Raw genomic sequence first — 12,043 nt, 5'->3', positions numbered from 1 at the left:
ACATAAATCAATGGAATATAATTGAAAACCCAGAAATAAACCCACACATATATGTTCAATTAGTTTTATGACTAAGGAGGCAGGAATATACAATGGGGGAAGAACAGTCCCTTCAATGGTGCTAGAAAAAAATTGTACAACCATATGGAAAAGAGTAAAACCAGAACACTATTTTATACCATATTCAAAAATTAACTCAAAATGGAATAATGACTTTAAGACCCAAAACCGTAAAACCCCCCAGTAGTAAGTTCCTTGACAATGATCTTACTAAAATTTTTTTTAATCTGACTCCAAACGCAAGGGAAACAAAAGCAAAAATAAACAAGTAGAACTACATGAAACTGCAAAAATTATGGACAGTTAAAGAAACTATCAAAAAAATGAAAAGTAAGCCTACTGAATGAAAGAAGATATTTGCAGATCATATATCTGCTAAGGGGATAATAATCACAGAATATTTTTTAATGTTTACTTATTTTTGACAGAGAGATAAAGAGAGAGAGCACAACTGGGTAAGGGCCAGAAAGAGATGGAGACAGAGAATCCCAAGCAGGATCCACACTGTCAGCACAGAGTTCAACTCGAGGCTCAAACTCACAAACCCTGAGATCATCATCTGAGCCAAAGTGAAGATTTTGACACTTAACCTACTGAGCGAGCCACCCAGGTGCCCCAAGAGGATAATATCCAAAATATATAAAGAACTTATCAACCAGAAAACAAAAAATCTGATTAAAAACTAGTCAGGGGTCCCTCTCTTTTCCCCCCTCTCATATGTTCATCTGTTTTATTTCTTAAATTTCACATGAGTGAAATCATATGGTATTTGTCTGTCTCTGACTGACTTATATCACTTAGCATAATACACTCTAGCTCCAACCATAAGAGACTCTTAAAGATAGATAACAAACTAAGGTTTTAAGGAGTAAGGTGGGTGAGGGATGGGCTAGATAGATGATGGGTATTTTTAAGCACTCTGGCTGGGATGAACACTGGGTGTTATGTGTAAGTGATGGATCACTGAATTCTACTCCCAAAAACAATATTAGAATGCATGTTAACTAACTATAATTTCAATAAAAATTCGAAAAGAAAAAAAAATGGTCAGGTATCTAAATAGACAATTTTCCAGTAAAAACATACAGATGGTCAACAGACTCATGAGAAGATGTTTATCATCAGTAATCATCACGGAAAATCAACTCAAAACCTCAATAAGATATCATATCACACCAGTTAAGATGGCGCAGCATCATGGAGACCCTGACCATTTCTCGTCCCCAAAATGCAACTAGATCAGCACCAAACCACTTTGAGCACCTAGGAAATTGATCTGAAAATTAACACAATGATCTGCATAACTTGAGCCACAGGACTTGCCAGGTATGTGATGCAGAGAGGTGAACTGGGGAAGAGAAAAGTCACAGAGTGTAGGGAGCTGTTTTTGGGGAGAGAGGGCAGAGAAAGAGAAAGGGGGAGAGTATGGCACATCAGGATCATGGAAGAAAAGCACGCTCCCAAAAATGGCTAGAGAAAAAGAGAGAAAAAGAGTAAAAACACCTGCAGGGAATTGAACAATAAATCTGTTCCCTAAAAACATTGACAGGAATAAAGGAGAGGGTTTCAATATGATCAGGATTCTATAAAAAGTGGAGCACAGAGTCTGAAGTTCCAGAGCACAGTGCCTGCCGGTACTCTAGTGAGGAAGTAGGTCGAATCCCCAGGAGCAGGTAGCAGGGCCTGAGGAGTCTGTGTGTCTCACAGGGAGAAGCAGTTCTGCTGCTTAGAGTGCATTTGGTAGAGGCCATATGGCCTCCCCACAGGTAAAGCTTCCAGCGGACCCCAGAGAGCAGCCATGTTTGCTGGTAGTGGGACAAAGACACAAGAGTGAGGTGAAACCTGGCACAGGGTATGTGTTAAGATTTGCCATCATCTCTGAACCTCTGCCACTGTGCGATCACACAAATGTTCTCTGGGGCAAGCCAGCACCCGGCCATTGCTCAGCTAGACCCTCCCCCAGAGTCAGCACATGTCCAAGCATCAGGGGATGGGGGAAGGGTGTCTCTGAAGTGTGGAGTTTTGAAACACAACCCCATCTGAGATAAAACTCTGGAGGGAGGTGCTGCCTGGCAGACAGATGGCTTGAACGTGGACAGGGTAGAGGCGGTGAACATGGATAGAAGCCTGAGACAAAGGGTGGGTACTTTATCACCAAACAGTGAGTGCACGAAATATCTGAGCAAGAGACTAGGGAGTTGGGTGAAGTCATTTCCACCGCTCCCATGCAGGTGCATGCCAGCATACTGATTCACCCCAGTAAGTTAAGCAGTGCCACCTAGTGGAGAGTGAAGTCATTACACCAAGCCCCACCCAACTATGCCCTCCAAGCACATACAAGACATAAAAAACTCAGTGACTCATTACAAAGGAATAACATCGGAATCATAGGAGTCCTAAAAGATGAAGAAGGAAAAAAGGGACAAAAGCTTTATGGAAGCAAATTATAGTGGAAACCTTTACTAATCTGGTGAAGAACACAGACCTCAAAATCCAAGAAGCATAGAGAACTCCCATTAGATTCAACAAGAATCAACCATCACCAAGGCATATCATAGTCAAAAGCACAAAATACACTGACAAGGAAAGAATTATGAAAGCAGAAAGAGAAAAAAGTCCTTAACCTATAAGAGAAAACAGATCAGGTTTGCAGCAGACCTATCCACAGAAAATTGGCAGACAAGAAAGGAGTGGCAGGATATAATCAACGTGCTGAATCACAAAAATATGCAACCAATAATTCTTTATCCAGCAAGACTACCTTTCTAAATGGAAGGAGAGATAAAGTTTCCCAAACAAAAACGAAAGGAGCTTGTGACCACTAAGCCAGCCTAGCAAGAAATTTTAATGGGGACTCTGAATGGAGAAAAGACAAAATAACACAAAAAGACCAAAAGCAACAAAGACTAGAATGGACCAGAGAACATCACCAGAAACACCAACTCTACAGGTAACACAATGGCACTAAATTCATACCTTTCAGTGCTCACTCTAAATGTCAATGGACTAAACACTCCAATCAAAAGACATGAGGTAACAGAATGGATAAGAAAATAAGACCCACATATATGCTGTTGACAAGAGACACATTTTAGACCTAAATACACGTTCAGATTGAAAGTAAGGGGATCAAGAACCATCTATCATGCTAATGGTCATCAAAAGAAAACCGGATTAGCCATACTTATCTCAGACAAACTAGATTTTAAAATAAAGACTGTAACAAGAGATGAAGGGCATTATATCATAATTAAGGAGTCTGACCACCAATTAGATCTAAGAATTGTAAATATTTATGCCCTGAAGTGAAGCACCCAAATATATACATCAATTAATCACCAACATAAAGAAAGTCAATGACAATAATACACTAATAGTAGAATTCAACACCTCACTTACAACATTGGACAGATTATGTAAGCAGAAAATCAACAAGGAAACAATGGCTTTGAATGACACACTGTATCGGATGGAATTACCAGATATATTCATAACATATATATTCATAACATTTCTTCCTAAAGCAGAAGAATACACATTTTTCTTGAGTGCACATGGAATGTTCTCCATAATAGATCACATAGTGGGTCACAAAGCACCCCTCAACAAGTACAAAAAGATCAATATCATACCTTGAATATTTTCAGACCACAACACTAGGAAACTCAAAATCAACCATAAGACAAAATTTGGAAAGACCATGATACTTGGAGATTAAAGAACATCCTACTAAAGAATGAATGCGTTAACCAAGAAGTTGAAGAGGAAATTAAAAAGTACATGGAAACCAATGAAAATGAAAACACGACAGCCCAAAACCTCTGGGATGCAGCAAAGTCAGTCATAAGAGGGAAGTATATAGCAGTCCAGGCCTTCCTAAAGAAGGAAGAAAGGTTTCAGATACAAAACCTAACCCTACACCTTAAAAAGCTGGAAAAATAACAACAAAGAAAGTCCAAAATCAGCAGAAGAAGAGACATAATAAACATTAGACCAGAAATCACGGATATTAAAAAAAAAAAAAAAAAACCACAGTAGAACACATCAATGAAACCAGGACATGCTTCCTTGAATTAACAAAATTGATAAACCAGATTATCAACAAAATTGAAAATAAACAAAATTGATAGCCAGATTGATCAAAAGAAAGAGAAAAGGACCCAAATGAATAAAATCATGAATGAAAGAGGAGAGCTCACAACCGACACTGCAGAAATACAAACAATAATAAGAAAATATTATGAGCAATTATATGCCAACAAATTGGAAGCAATAGAAAATTTGAACAGACGCATAACCAGTAACAAAATTGAATGAAATGTTGCTATTCGCAACAACCTGGATGGACCTTGATGGCATTATGCAAAGAGAAATACAAATACCTCATGATTTCACTTATACATGGAATCTAAAAACAAACAAACCAAACCAAAACAAAACCCAGACTCATTAACAGAGTAAACAGATTATTGACTGCTTTGAGGGAGGATTAAATTGGTGAAGAGGATCAAGAAGTACAAACTTCCAGTTATAAAATAAATAAGCTAGAGAGATGTAATTTATAGCATGTGGAATACAGTCAATAATATGGTATTAGCTTTGTATGATGACTGATGGTAACTAGATTTACTATGATCATTTCTCAATGTGAACAAATGTAAAATCACTATTTTGCACACCTGAACCCAATATAATATTGTATGTTAATTGTACTCCTCCTACCCACCCCCCCAAAAAAGGATAAAGTCAATTATGTTGAAGGACTAAATCAGATTCCACATGGTATTTCATGCCTTATTAATAACAATAGCTAACATACTGATAATAATATACTATGCACGGTAACAGGCACTTTATGTTTAATACACATTCAGTCTTTAATTCTTAGAATAACCTTTTAAAGTAGGTTTTATTTCCATTTCAATATATCCAGACCATTTCTCACAAATTTCATTGCCACCAACCTAATTTAAGCCACCATTACCTCTAATATGGATTACTGCAACAGCCTCCTAATAAGTATCTCTGCTTCTACACTTGTCTCTCTTTAGGCCCTTCCCCAATAAACACTCCAAAATATAAGATCACTCAGGTGACTCCTTCATTCAAAACTTCCATTAGTTCTCCATTTTCTTCAAAGTAAAAGCCAACATCCTTACATATGACATATGCAAAGACCATATGATCTGCCACACCTTCACTTCTACCTCTCTGAACTCATTTCCTACTGTAAACTCTCCCTTACTCCTCTGCTTCAGTCACACAGGCCTGCTTACTGACCCTAGAACTATTTAAGCACAGTCCCACCTCTGAGACTCTAATGCTTCACTTTGCCTCTCCCAAATTCTTTAGAGCTAACTCTATCTACATTAAGCCTTTGCTCATATCTCACCTTATAAGGGCTCCCCAGCCATCCTATTTAGCATTCAATCTGCCTTTCACCCCATCCCATTACCATCCACTCTTACTACTCTGCCCTACTTTTCTCCCCCATAGCTTCTATAACCTTCTAATGTACTAAATGACTTATTTTTTGTCTAGTATTTATAATCTTTCTCTTCTAAAAGAATGTAAGTTTTATGAAGGCAAGACCATTATTTTGTTCATGGGTATATCCCAATAACTAACATACCAGCTGATGCATAATATATGTTCAACACTTTTTGAGTAAATGATTTTTTCAAATAAGAAAACTGAAACACCAAGGTATGAAGGAATTTGTCAAGATTATACAACTTCTACATGGTCGAACTGATGATTTAACTCAAATTTGGTTAACTACAAAGCCCATGTTTTTTCTGCTACACCACATTGCCAGTAAAAGTTTATCAAATACACTTTCTCCAGGAAAAATAATGGCATGTTATAATTTTTAAGATAATTACAGATTATGGATGACTATAAAGAGACATGAGACATCACAAAATTAAAAAGAAGTAAATGAAAGAGTCTCAAGAAAGGATGGAGAGTAAGCCGAAAAAAGTAATCATATTGATAGAATTTCAGGAAGAAAGAGTGTTAACTCTTTAACTTCCAACCAGTACAATAATACTTGCTACAGCAACTCAGACATAGTCATCCAGTATCACACAGTAAATTCTTGACTTGTTCATTCAATTAATGAATTCTTCAATTTTATCAGGCACAAGGTATTTATTGACCAATGTATCCTCAGTATCTCTGTTTGCATGCCATCAACACTTATAGATAAATGCATTCCTGGAAAGCTGTGTCTATTAAACAACTTTTATTTACATAATTACTTACCTTAGACTGAAATTTGCCTCTATACATTAATTTGAGTTAGGCTTTCTGAATTCATGCAGAAAATTTTCACTCCTTTTCTCCATGAAAGAACTGTAAATACTTAATGATAATCATCATATTCAAGTGAAATTGTCTCTTCTTGAAACTCAACACCTCCAACTCCCTCAACTACTCTTCAAATGTCCTGATCTCCTACTGACTCAGTACCCTGATCACACTTTGGATAAAAGTTCTGGTTTCCCAAGGTCTTATGCCAAGATCTATCCTAACTGACCAACTAAGTATCCTTATCCCTGTTTTATCAAGAAGGCTTTCATTAATAGTATTTTATATCCCACTGTTTGGGCTCTTTTATTTGTAATTTTTGTATTCAGTTCAGTCCCAACTAGCACCTTGACATTGCTTAGGAAGTTAAGTAGAAGAATCATATTTTTGGTGATATGCTAACTATGAATATTTTGAAAATCAAGTGAATGAATTGCAACCTGTCTGGGTGAACCAATAGCTGATGAAGTCTTTAAATATCTTACAGAGAAAGGAAAATCAATTCTTATCAGATACTTTGGGCTTTATCCTTAACCAAGCCAGTTCTGACAAACTGATGTATTTCCAAGGAGTTTTCCAGCTCCAATATTAATTGCCTTTAACTGAGATCATAAAATTTGTGTTTAACATATTGATGATAAAACAAAGTATATATAAGACAAAAATTATCTGTAAGTTATAATCACGTTCAGCAGACTCCCACAAATTGAATCAAGAACAATCCCCCACACTATAAATAATGAAGAAATATTTCTAGAGTAAGAAAATACTGTGCTCCATTATGCTACTTAAAATGTGGAGAGCAGGTCAGCTATGGACAGAGCTGGAGGCCAAATCCAATGTCTATAAGTCAGTCAAACTCACTTTACAGCATACTTTCATAGGTTTATTCAAGGATTTGATAACTCAAGAATAAATTAATGTGCTATCTTCCCACCTTTTTGTCAAGGACTTTTTCCTCATTGCTTTTACACAAACTCTTCTAAAGAAAAGGAAACCAGAATTGAGTCCTACTGCAAACAGACTACCTAAATCTCAAGATGGTACTAGAGTCCCACCTCCATGACATTATCTCTGCAGCATAGGCTAGTGGAAATAGGGATACATTTTTCAGACTCTACTTCTTAAAGTTGTATAACTATGGGACAATTATTACCTCTGAGAAATTCTGACTAAAAAAATAGTTTAGGTAACAATGCCTAAACCCACAAGAGCCAAGTATCAGAATCCTCTGAAAGTACATGTTAAAATTGATTAACATTGGCTTTCTTACTTTCCTAAGCTTTTCCTAGCCCACAATGATCAACTGTACTTAACAGAATTTAATCTCTAAACTAATATTTGTCAACTAGCCATAGACCTCATCATTTTTTTCATATTCTTTGTCCTTAGTTTAGCTGTAATTACTTAATTTTTCACAATATTAAACCTTCTCTTCCCAACTATATTGTGAGCTCACTGAGGACAGAGATACTACCTTATTCATTGATAAATCTCCCATAGTTCCTAAAATAAGGGCATATGTTTCATAATCAGATGATGCAAATAATTTTCACAAAGTATCCAATATGACATAAAACATTTATTTTTGATCTAGAAAGGTTCAAAATCCAGCTATAATAGTTTGGTCAGGGTTCTCCAGGGAAACAGAATCAATAGGGTCTGTGTGTATGTGAGACAGAGAAAGAGAGAGACAGACAGAAAGAGAGAGAGAGAGCTTCCTTTCGGCCGGAACCGCCATCTTCCAGTAATTCGCCAAAATGACCGACACAAAGGGAAAGAGGAGAGGTACTCGCTATATGTTCTCTAGGCCTTTTAGAAAACATGGAGTTGTTCCTTTGGCAACATACATGTGAATCTACAAGAAAGGTGATATTGTGGACATCAAGGGAATGGGCACTGTTCAAAAAGGAATGCCCCACAAATGTTACCATGGCAAAACTGGAAGAGTCTACAATGTTACCCAGCATGCTGTTGGTATTGTTGTAAACAAACAAGTTAAGGGCAAGATTCTTGCTAAGAGAATTAATGTACGTATTGAGCACAATAAGCACTCAAAGAGCCGAGACAGCTTCCTGAAGCGTGTGAAGGAAAATTATCAGAAAAAGAAGGAAGCCAAGGAGAAAGGTACTTGGGTTCAACTGAAAGGCCAGCCTGCCCCACCCAGAGAAGCACACTTTGTGAGAACCAATGGAAAGGAGCCTGAGCTGTTGGAACCCATTCCCTATGAACTCATGGCGTGATAAATGTAAAAAAAAAATAAAAGACGTCAAGACTGTAAAAATGTTTCTTTTAATTGAGTAGCAGCATGGTATTGTCTTCCCCAAAGAAGTATTTAAAGCAAACTTTATATCCGAATTCACTGGGGGATGGCTTTACTCAAATTTTGTGGGTTTTGAGGCACCTGGATGACTCAGTTAAGCATCCAACTTTGGGTCAGGTCATGATCTTGCAGTCCATGAGTTTGAGCCCCATGTCAGGCTCTGTGCTGACAGCTCAGAGCCTGGATCCTGCTTTGGATTCTGTGTCTCCCTCTCTCTCTGCCCTCCCTTGCTTGTGCTCTCTCCAGAGTCTCAAAAATAAACGTTAAAATATGTTAAAAAAAAAAAAAAGAAAGAAAGAAAGAAAGAAAGAGACAGAGAGAGATTTTAATGAACTGGCTCACAAGACTGTGGAGGTCGGCAAATTCGAAATCTACAGGGTAGATCATCGGGCTTGAAAACTCAGTAAACAGGTAATCTTAGAACTTGACTTCAAAGTAAGACTATAGGCAAAGTTCCTTCTTCTTCAGAGGAGTCAGTCCTTTTGTTCTTAAAACCTTCAACTGGTTGAATAAAGTCTACTCACATGATGGAGTATAATCTGCTTTACTCAAAGTCTATAGATTTAAATATTAATCTCATTTAAAAGATTTATCAATAGGCAAAGATAACAGGAGAGAACCAACGTTTTGGAATTTCCCCTTGACTACACACTTAATAGAGACTTTTGATCTGATAAGTATTAGAAAAAACCTTAGGGGCACCTGGGTGGCTCAGTTGGTTGAGCGTCCAACTTCAGCTCAGGTCATGATCTCACAGTTCGTGAGTTCGAGCCCCACATTGGGCTCTGGGCTGACAGCTCAGAGCCTGGAGCCTGACTCCGATGCTGTGTCTCTCTCTCTGCCCCTACTCTGCTCACACTCTGTCTCTGTCTCTCTCTCTCTCTCAAAAATAAATAAACATTAAAAATTTTTGTAAGAAACCTTAGAGTTCATTCTATATAAAAGGAAAATTGGATAGTGTCCAAATGGGAAATGACTTACTTCAGCCTATTACTGCATTAAATCAAGTTGGAGTCAAATTCTGGTTCTCTGATTTCTAACCCAGTCTTATTTCAGATGCTACTCACACAGGCTTGGGCTTCTTTTCATACCCCAATCTTATTTAAATACTGGCATTCATCCTAGAAAATGCTAAACTAACATAAATCAATTATTACAAAAGAAATTTCTAATTTCCCTTTTTCACTCTTTCTTAAATAATATTTATTTTTCTAAACATAGCTGTTCTTGAGTACATAATTAGCTCTATCTCTCACTCAGCATAGGAAAATCCTCCCAGAATCCATTACTCTGTGAAGTTTAACGAAGAATCTCAGAAAACAGCTTGATTTTGTCAAATGTGATCAGAAGAAAAGAAAAGCCACATCACTCTCCATCCTTATAGCACTGCTTTCAGTCAAGACTTCATTTCTTACCTAATTGTTTTACCTGTTACTTGGGTCTATGCCACTAACCTAGCATCCATATTGCTGCCAGAGTAATCTTTTGAAAATGTAAACCTAACCACACCACTCTCCTCTTTAATTCTGTGCTCAATAGCTCACTCAGCAAAATACTCAAAGCTGTCATTATCTTTATTTCTAGCCTCATCTACCACAATATATCCAATATCCCCCAAACTCCAGCCAGCCAGTCTTGCCAAAAAGTTTACTTTATTCCAAACACTTTACACTAGTTCGTCAGTGTTTTTCACTTGTTCCACTTCTTTAAAATTATCTGAATTTCAAATAAATTAAATTTGGAGGGATATTAATATACTGGATATTATATTGTTTAAAAAAAGATATTTTGGGGAAAAAAGATATTTTGACTTCTGATCAGGATAACTCAGTATCTTCATATTTTATATACTCTTTCTGCTCCAAATATATAGCAATTATAGATATACAACCACAAAGATATACCCAAGTTTAAAAAAATAAGAACATTTCCATGGACCAGAAATGAAAGAAGTCAAGAATGAATATAGGTAGAAGCTATGAACCTATTGGGCTCCAGATTAAGACGTAGGGCAAGATGACAGTTTTGTTCTATTAATTAAAGGAAGAGGTCTGTTAGACTGCAGTGGCTCTAATTCTTTAGTAGCCTATTTAAGCAAGTAAAAATCTATGACTGTAATGCATCAAGGTTAATAAATCTAAACTTGAGGACAAACCAAACACAAACAGCCAACTAGGCTTTCCCACTTAGACTACAGCCAATCAAATAATTTTCTTGCTTTGTTTCCATATGTTTTCCATAAAAATCTTTCTCCTATCTCCTGTCCATGGAGTATTTCTAACTACTTCTGGTTTGGCACTGCCCAGTTAGAATCAATTTTTGCTCAAATCAACCCTTATGATTTTTAATATACCTCAGTTCATCTTTTAACTGTTCTTATGTGGTGAAAGCAATTAAATTGTTTCACCATGGGTGATGGACTAAACTAAGTCTTTCAGTCTAAGTCAGACTGTAGGATGGAGTTCAGTGACATGTGAAAGAAAGCTAAGGAACTATTGCTACCTACTGCCTCAGGTCTCAGTAGAAGATAAAAGCAGTCTCCTGTACAGTACAAGTTTTCTTCTACCTTGGTGATCAGATCTTTGATACTCCAGTATCAGTGCTAGACAGAAGCCTCAAAATGCCATCATAATTTTTGGTTTTAATTGGATATCCTGTGAAATCAGAAAGAGGCAAGCAAAAAGGAAGGGGTGAGCACAGTAGGAGAAAAGGAATTAAACAAAACTATTTCCCTCTAAATTTAACTTTATAGACAAAAACAAAAACAAAAATACTAACAAATAAAAACAAAAGAAAAAAAGCTAACAGTGAGGAAGGCAGCTCACAAGTGGATAATCTTTGAAACACATAAGTTTAGGATTTAGAATACTCATTCCCATACAAATAAAGGATTACTTTTATATCACTTCTATTAAACATGATACTTGAGATCATGGACAATGCAGTAAAACAAGAAAAAAAAGCACAAGAATTAGAAAAGAAGAGGCAAAGCTATCCTTATTTGCAAATATATAGCATTTTTATTTACATAGAAAATATGTAAGATTCTATAATTATCAGAATTAGTAAGGCTGTTTGGCATGTTTACTAGATGAAAAAACATCAACATATAAAATTCATTAGCATTTCCATACATTAGTAAAAATAAGTTAAAAATACACCAAAAAAGTATTCATCCAGAATAGCAATAAAAACTATAAAATACTTTTTAAAAATACACTAACAAAAGATTGAGAAACCTCTAGAATAAAATTAAAAAGAGCATTTTTTAAAAAGATCTGAACATATCATATGTTTTCACTCATATGTGGAACTTGAGAAACTTAACAGAAGACCATGTGGGAAGGG

General features: G+C 36.4%; 1 protein-coding gene and 1 pseudogene across 4 annotated transcripts in view; one reads left to right on the top strand and one right to left on the bottom strand.

Moving 5' to 3' along the window:
• The window catches only part of LOC125172450 (BEN domain-containing protein 5), a 1,495,630-nt gene that overhangs the window by 1,244,232 nt on the left and 239,355 nt on the right, over positions 1-12,043 (bottom strand). The gene's annotated exons all lie outside the window — the stretch shown is intronic.
• Positions 8,105-8,656, top strand: LOC125172452 (60S ribosomal protein L21-like; annotated as a pseudogene).

This window comes from Prionailurus viverrinus, chromosome C1 (genome assembly GCF_022837055.1).
Source record: "Prionailurus viverrinus isolate Anna chromosome C1, UM_Priviv_1.0, whole genome shotgun sequence".
Classification (NCBI taxonomy): Eukaryota; Metazoa; Chordata; class Mammalia; order Carnivora; family Felidae; genus Prionailurus; species Prionailurus viverrinus.
This window is presented reverse-complemented; position numbering and strand designations above follow the sequence as displayed.